Genomic DNA, 8266 nt, shown 5'->3' on the forward strand with positions numbered 1-8266 from the left:
TGTGTGTGTGTGTGTGTGTGTGTGTGTGTGTGTGTGTGTGTGTGTGTAGAATTCAATTGCAAATTGTTAAAAGCATCGCCTTATTCTGCCATTGAACCAAATAACAGCCATAGGCAAAGCATTGATACCCAGTTAACTGGAATAATTGCAGACGATACCCTGGACGGTCCCTTTAGCAACTGTACATATTTCTTTCTAGAGAACTCTAATGACTTTCGTTGGACACTAGGGAATTGAAACCTGTGACCCAGTTAAGCTGTCGTTAGCGTGCTCTGTAGAAGGATGAATTATTTGACTTGGGTTTCATCTGAGCGGAATTTGTCCTCACTGTGTGCAGATTGTCGTGTGGCACCGGAAGCTCTAAAAACTGTGACACTAACAGTGAAACAAACCGAGGGAAGACTGTCGCTTTCTGCACTTTGGCCCCATCTACCAGTCTTTGTAAAGGGCAATATTTTAACACTAATGTTTCTCAGGTATATACTCAGCTAGTCTAGGATGGGTGCGCACATCAGTGAAAGGATCGAAGAAGAAGGTGGCCTGTGGGTGGCTGTCATTTCTCCTACTGCCACAGATAGAAGTTTTTGGAGGTAGAAATGAAGTCCTTCACCACCTTCATATCTGCAAAGATGTCTGTACCATAAGCTGTCTTGACCCTTGGGGTATGTCCTAAGAGGTGGCAAACTGGATAGCTGGAAAGCCAGTCGCTAGTAGTTAAATTCTTTTTTTTCCTTGTCAATTTGCGAGCTAAGGTCATTGGGATTTTGAAGTGTAGTAGAGCAGTTAATACCTTTGAAAGAGTCCTGGAGAAGAAAAATGGATTCTAAACTGAATGCATAAATCTGCCATTTTCCTTCTCTGGTGTTGCTTTTTTCCACGTTAGAAGTTGAAAGCTCCACGCTGCACCATGTGTGCATGCCTTTGTTTCCTCATCTTGTAATTTGGAGAGGAAAGAAGTTGCCTAATGCCAGCAGTTAGTGATGGTATGTTAGAACGATGTGTGACAAAGTGTTATATGCACACTTCTGGTCCTGCCTGTCAGTCTTAGTTGTGACTGTTTTTCAGGAACTCATTTATTTCTTCTTTGTGCTGAAGATTTAATCTCTTACCCAGAAACTCACAAGCAGGATGGAGCATGTTCCATCTGGCATTGTCAGTGCAAGTTGCATTTCTTGTTTAGCAAAAAAAGGGAACCTCACAGAAATCCAAAGATAAGCAAAATTATATATATATATATATATATATATATATATATATATATATATATATATAAAATTTCAGGCTTTTAGGAGGTATTCTGGAATTTTGTGCTTTTTTTTTTCTTTTTCACTTTTTTTAAATGTCAAGAGAGTCATAGTTCCAATTCTCTTTGAATAGCATTTGTCACTTTGCCATGAAATACAGCATGCTAAGTTTATATGCTTTTACATATTAACTTTTTTTTAAGTCATGGACTCTTCAGGTTCTTCCTGAACTCTGTGCACAGATCCATTTATAATCTCCCTTTTCAGTATTGCTCTGTGTGAAGTGACTATAACACATATTACATGCATAGCTATGAATTCTGCACTGCCCTGTCTTTTTTTTTCTTTCTTTTCTATGAATACCTCTTGGGAAATGTTTCCAGTAAGTTACTTAACTTTATTTTGCTGCTAATTTGAGCATTAGCAGGTAACTTGCAGGTCTGGAGGCCATTTATGTTGAGGGTCGCTGGAATTTTAGACCCTTGCAGTGTTTTAAGACCTACACGTTCAGCCTTGTGAGAGTTACACTAGTGCTCCATGAAATTCACTTACTGTGAGCCTGTCGCCCATTGCACTCGATCCTGACTCACCACTTTGCTTGGTGTCCTCGTTTCACCGTACAGACGTCTGGTTTCCCAAAGCAGCCTTACTCTCCCCTGCTGGGATGTGACTGCCTTCGATCTTGTTGTTGCGTCCAACGGCACATTGACAGCCTGATCCATGTATAGCCACTTCGAGTTTTCCTGTATCACTTTTATTTCCTAAAAAGATGCACCAAATGTGGGGTTGTCAATATCCGGAATTGAGTGTTTGTCTGACTCTCTCATCTTTCTTTAATAGGTAAATCTCGTTTGAAATCTCCTATCTGAAGCTCTGAAACAGTCTTAGAATCATAGTTTGACTACACAGAGTGTTTTAATAACACTTTTTTGGGGGCTGTAAACAGTTAAGCATTAATTAGAATCTAGTTTAATTTTCACAGTGGTAAGTATTTTTACTCTTTGAGTCCTCCAGGAATGGATTTTCTGTTATGTCTAGTGTCTTTAAGAGAAAAAACACAACAACTCTACAAACTCCATTAAATTTCCATGGGATCTAGAAATAAATTTTCCGTATCTATAAACTTATGTCTATGGAGTTTAGTTCTTGTTTCAGATTTAAATGGAAAAAAAATCAGGAAATATTATGGCACTGTTTAGGCATCTTTAGGCTATTATATTTCTGTGGTTGGTAAACAATGAAAACTTCATTCTTAATTATTAGGTTGCAACCTTTAAGCCACAGAAAAGGATATTTTGCCCCAAAGTTTGGAGGTGCTCTTTGTGGTGTGAAGTACCCTATGGGAAAATTATGACTTGGGTCAGTTCAGTTCTTTGGTAGAGTTAGTGACTTGGTGTTTTGTTTTTTCTTTTCCCAGTGATGTTTGGTACAATGAGCTTGTATGTGTTTTGGGGTTAAAAATCACCTGCTGAGGATGGTAGACCTGGGTTCCTGGTTGACAACCAGGTGGGCCTGATGAGTAGTCATTTCCTGGTAGGCACAAAATAATCACCAACAGTAGCGTTGCATCTGTAATGTTTGTTTGCTTTTAAAAAACTTTATTCTTGATTTCTTTTCCTATAAACATCGAGTGCACTGAGTCTGTATCATTCCGTAGGACAGCCCTACACCTTGCCTTTAGTAATCCCTTATATAATGTGGAAGCACAAAGAAACTGTTAAGCTCATATCATCTCAAGACCGTCTCCCACCTTTTTTGTATTTTCTTATCCTAAAAGCAGCCTAACTGAAAGTAAGTAATGCTCCTCTGGACCAATAGAAATGTGGGAGTATTTGTGACATGGTAAAATGTTGTTAACGTCTGTGAGGCTGCTCTGACCTCTTCTGTAATCATTCTTTCGTCATTCATTCATTCATTTATTCATTCTGCAAACATTCGTTGAGGGCCTGCTTTGCTTGTAAAGGCAAGCGGAGAGCTTCGAGAGTTTGCTGTAGCTGAGGAGCCCTGGGAGCACAGCTGATGAACCAGGGGATGCCAGTGATGTCCTAGATGGAGCGACAGTCCTCCCGACAGAAAGATCAAGTGGATCCTGGTGATCAGCTGAGCCTGTGGGCCTCGTGAGCAAGTCTGTTCTGTTCTGGAAACCAAAAGTGGCCTTCTTCATCTTTGGAGACATTTTATTGTCACATCCTCTTTTTCAGACTGTGCTGTCTCTACTACTTAGGGATGTGGAAATCCATGACAGAGTCACTTTTCATTAGAATTCGGTCGTCCGCATTTGTATGAGCTGGATGTGGGGATTTTGGAGGGTGGGTGGGGAGAGAAATTGTCATCCCTCTAAAGTACCTGTCATGAAAAAACAGGAGCAGAACGTGAAGGAAACAGGTGGCAGCCTTTAGGAAAAAAGGAACAGAGAAGAGCTGTGAACAAAGCTCATTTTTTTCAAATAAACATGCTTTAAAAAGTAGATTGACATCCGACGTTAAATTTCATTCTGACAAATTACCGAACAGCTGAAGATACTGTTTCCTGTGTAGCTTATAATAATTATTGGATGCAAAGATAATTAGTGTCTCCGGGTTGGATTTTTGAGATAGTATGCAAACCATAAGCACAGTTTCAATAAAACGTATTCTGTGAGGTGTGTTGAACTTTGTATTATTTGGAATTGAGAAGAGCAAAACTTGCTGACAAACCAGTGCCTATATCATAAACATAAACATAAACACAGAAAATAGCTGTTACTGTACAGGCTGTCTGTCTGCAATTTCACAAAGGGTATGTCGTTGCTAAACCTGACTACATATTTTGGGGGGGAATCCCATGCTTTTATTTAAATGAACACTCAGTCTCATACTGCCTTTTGATCAACTCCCAAAGTGTTTTTTGCAGCTGCATTTTAAGCATGACCAATCATTTTTCCCCCAAATAATGAAAATAATTTTGCATGGCCTCCATCTAACCCAGAAAGCATGCTCTTACTGCCTATGCAAGCAACTAATAAAAAAATACAGACTATTTAACACTCAACATAAGTTTAAAAAAAAAACCCACACAACACAATTCTTAGATTATGGAGCTCTATTTTTGAATTTGTAATTTTTAAAATGTGGCTTAATCAGTATCAAAGAACATGAATGTGATATCTTGCTTTGCACGTGTTTCTCTTTGCCGGTTTTTCTTTTTTTTTTTTTTTTTTGATCATTGGCAAAATTGTATGTAAAATAAGTATTGTGCAAGCAGGAGTGGAAATGGGTATGTTGAACACTCATTGGTTTATATACCGTATTTAGTCTGAAGACTTTCCTGAAGTATTTTGTTCTAAAAATAACCTGCCATTTTCTATAGATCTTAATTTTTTATATCTTCTAGGGTTCCATTGTGGTCACAAGGGAAGAATGTGGCTTCTAAAACTGCTAACAATTTTAAAACACTTTTGTAGAGACTTGAGCTGTTCTGGAAAGCTTTGGAGCTTCCCAGCTGCTGGTCACAGTGAGACTAAGCTGTGGAGTTTACAGTAGCATTGACAGTGGGGTAGGTTCTAGAGCCATCTCACATTCGTCTAAGACCCGTGTTTCCCAGTTTGGGGGAGAAGGGAGATCCATAGCAGACTGGGGAGGCTTTTTCAAACCTCCCACGTGTGCTCTCCCCAGGATTCTGTCAAGCCTCTTCTGAATGACTCGTCTGAGATTCTGATAGCCAGTGTTCACTAGACTCTTCTAGGGAACTTTTAAAAATGCCTGGGTCCCACTCCCAAGCTTTTGATATACTTAGTGTAGGGGCAGGTCCCAGGAATTACCATATTTATATTGAAAGCTCCGAGATATTTCTAATTTGCAGTCAGAATTGAGAACCACTGTGATACACCCTTCCTTTGCTGAGAACTATGGCGAGAATCACTGCCGTATGAAGTACTCAGGAGTGACTCAGACTTCTCTGTTGCTTTGGAGAGAAAAGAAAAAAAAAGAGATTGAGAGCTACTGATCAACCTCCTGTTTGAAATCAGGGGGGCCTTTCTGATGTGAGGAGCTTGGAGCTTTGTGTGTGCCTCAGCACTGGCCGTCTGGTGGGAACCGGTGGTCCTTAGTTTGCTGAAGCAGGCAGAGTGCCCCATGGGTTTGCCTCCTTCCCAGAGCCCTTCCCCCTGGATGCCACAGCAGGGCCAGACCCGTGGGGGAGCAGGGCGGTCACTCTGAGTTAGAAAATGCTGAAGTAAAGCCTTCAATGGCTTTGAAAAACCTGTCCCTGATTTTGATAGACCGATTGTCACCTTGTAATTATAGTAGCAAACCCTAGGCTGCTGCCCAATTTCCTATTTAGCTCACTCTCTACTATCCAGAATGTAGTTTCAGGAATTTTTTTTTTTTTAGTTTAAAAATGAATGTGAAGCATTTTATTTGGGGTCTTTTTTCAGGTAACCCTCGGTATTTTTTCATGTAATTAAAAAATCAAATAATATTCATCCAAAAATTTGGCAGTACATGTTACCTGTGGAGGCAAATGAAATTTAATTTTAATCTGTGGTGAGCTGAATGCACTACAACATCTTCAAAATAAGCTGCTGTGCTTCTCAGGTGGTTTCTTCCTGTTGAGCATGTTGCTGCCTACAAAAACAAGAATTTACCTGGTGTTTTCAACATTTCAAGGAATAATATATAAATAAAAATCAAGTTGGAAATGCTCCTTTAGAAGGGCCGCCTGGAGCAGTGATACCTGTTGTAATGGTGAAAACGCAATATGAAATTTCCTAGGTGCTATTCTAAACGGTGAGGTGTTATTATACCAAATGGGGAAGGCAGTGTTTCTGAAGCTGAAGTTCTCTTTGTAGGCCTTTTAAATATGCATTTATGTTCCCTATAGTTTTGCTCACCAACTGTGCCTCTCACCACTGGTTAAAATTGAATTCAAGCCCCATTACAAAAATAGTTTCTCGATTGAACTCTTAAGTTTTTACACTGGAATTTCTATAGTTGTCTTAAAAGCTGCATGTCATATCACTGTATACAAAATGCTTTGGTGGTGTTAATGCACCATTCATAGTGATTTGTGTATAATTTTCTTTAGTTGTACAGTAATATGGAAGGCAAGATGTCTTTCCTTGAGGCTGGAAACAAAGTGTATCATACATTTTAAATTATTTTAGAACAAGTGCATGGATGTGTCACTGACTTCTGTTATTTATTTGTATGTTTTATTATTCAAAGTGTATGCACTTTTAAGAAGCAGAATTTATATTTTTATGTTTAAAACGTTTTATTTCTGGAACAGCAGTTGATTATATAGTATACAGTTGGAATTAAGAGAAAAGTGGAAAATGTAACAAAATATAATAAATTTATTACATGATGCCCTCTTCAAGCCATATTCCTCTTTCTCCCCCTTGCCAACCTCTGTATTTTTGGTGTTGATTAACCTTGGAAATTAAGCAGATACTTGTACTACACTGATGAATACAAAATGCTTTAAAATTGTAGTGTTAAGTGAAAACAAGTTACAGAAGGATACATACAGATACTCTGTAAGTAAAATTTTAAAGCAAAAAAATCACATCCGTGCTTATTTAATTTTCACAACCAAGGATTAATATAGCCATTTTCTCCAAGATGCAATTTGTCCTGGGCCATGGAACTGGACAAGAACTCACATTCTAACTCAATTCCAATGGGCTTTGTATTATTCCCCTCTTCTACCAAACTTTTATGATGGGAGGAAATAGTATAAAAGGAACCATTCTTTTCTGGGCCCTCTGTTGCCCCTGATATCTTCGTTTTCAACCATCCTGTTCTGATAAAAATTTCCAGGTGGCAAAAATTTACCACCTCTCAGGACGGGAATCCCTATTGAGGATGTCACATCACTTATGACCACTGGGGGGCACTAGAGATCACCATTATCAAAGGTATTTTAGAAGTCGTCCAGCCTCCAAGTTCTTAGCCTCTGTGGAAGCGCTTATTAAATACGAGTTGAGGAGCATTAAAAGTGAGCATGGGTTTCAGTTTTGATAAGTACCACCAGCCATCATTTTTCCTAAAAATTGAATACAGATCCCAGGACAGATCTTATTTTCCTACAGCACAGTGTTACGGTTTAGGGTTGGGGCAGGGAGGCTGTTCTGAACCAAGGATGAGTGGGAACCATATGCATAAAACCCGAGGTACAGCACTATATACCTCTCTAGTTTTAAGTAGTAAAACTGTGCTTCATATTGTGTTCAAGAATGTAACCGTGTAGTACGCTGATCATTCGAGAGGCGTCATTTATGTCTGAAAGTGTTCACGTGCCGTAAAATACATAGATTTAATTTTTAGGCAGGTATTGAAGGATCACTCTGTCTCCTTAGAGTTTGGAAGATTATTTTCAAATACTTGAACGAGCAGTATCTCCCTGCACACGTTTCCCTCTGTCGGTCTTCCTGGAAGAAGCAAAGGCCTGAAAAAGCCCCTTGCCCTGGGTCCTGCGAGTCATTCCAGGCCACTGTCACTCCACAGGGTGTGACTTGAAGCTTGTTGCCGCCCCTTTGCCCCCCAACCCCCAGGATCCTCTCTGTCTTTCCCGGGATCCTCTCTGTCTTTCCCAGGATCCTCTTTGTCTTTCCCAGGTGGCTCCTGGATTCTCCCAGGTGGATGTTGCGGTGTTTCATTTTGTGGCTCTGTCCTGTGTCTCAGGCGTCTCCACAGGGGTCATCCGGTAGAGGTCCCCTCTCTCTTCCTCTTGTAGAACCCTCTGGAATTCAGTCTTGACTTGGCCTGGCCTTAGCCATGTTTCTCACCCCCTGCCAACATTTGCCACACGGAGGACCAGGGCTGCTCTCTCCCAGAGGGATAGGTTTTTGCATGATGCCGCATAACCCATCAGCCTTGCACCCTGTTTCTTAGAGCGTGCAGGGGTGTGACATTAATTTGATTTGCTCTTTGGATTTGTAACAACTCAGTTTTTCTTCAAGAAAGTGGGAAGACAATGGGAGTGAAACCAGTGTTAGAATCGGGCCTCCCTGATGCTGGCAGGCTCTCCTTCTGTACCTT

This window comes from Aethalodelphis obliquidens, unplaced genomic scaffold, assembly GCF_003676395.1.
Source record: "Aethalodelphis obliquidens isolate GAN/ISIS:26980383/991018 unplaced genomic scaffold, ASM367639v1 scaffold30, whole genome shotgun sequence".
NCBI lineage: Eukaryota > Metazoa > Chordata > Mammalia > Artiodactyla > Delphinidae > Aethalodelphis > Aethalodelphis obliquidens.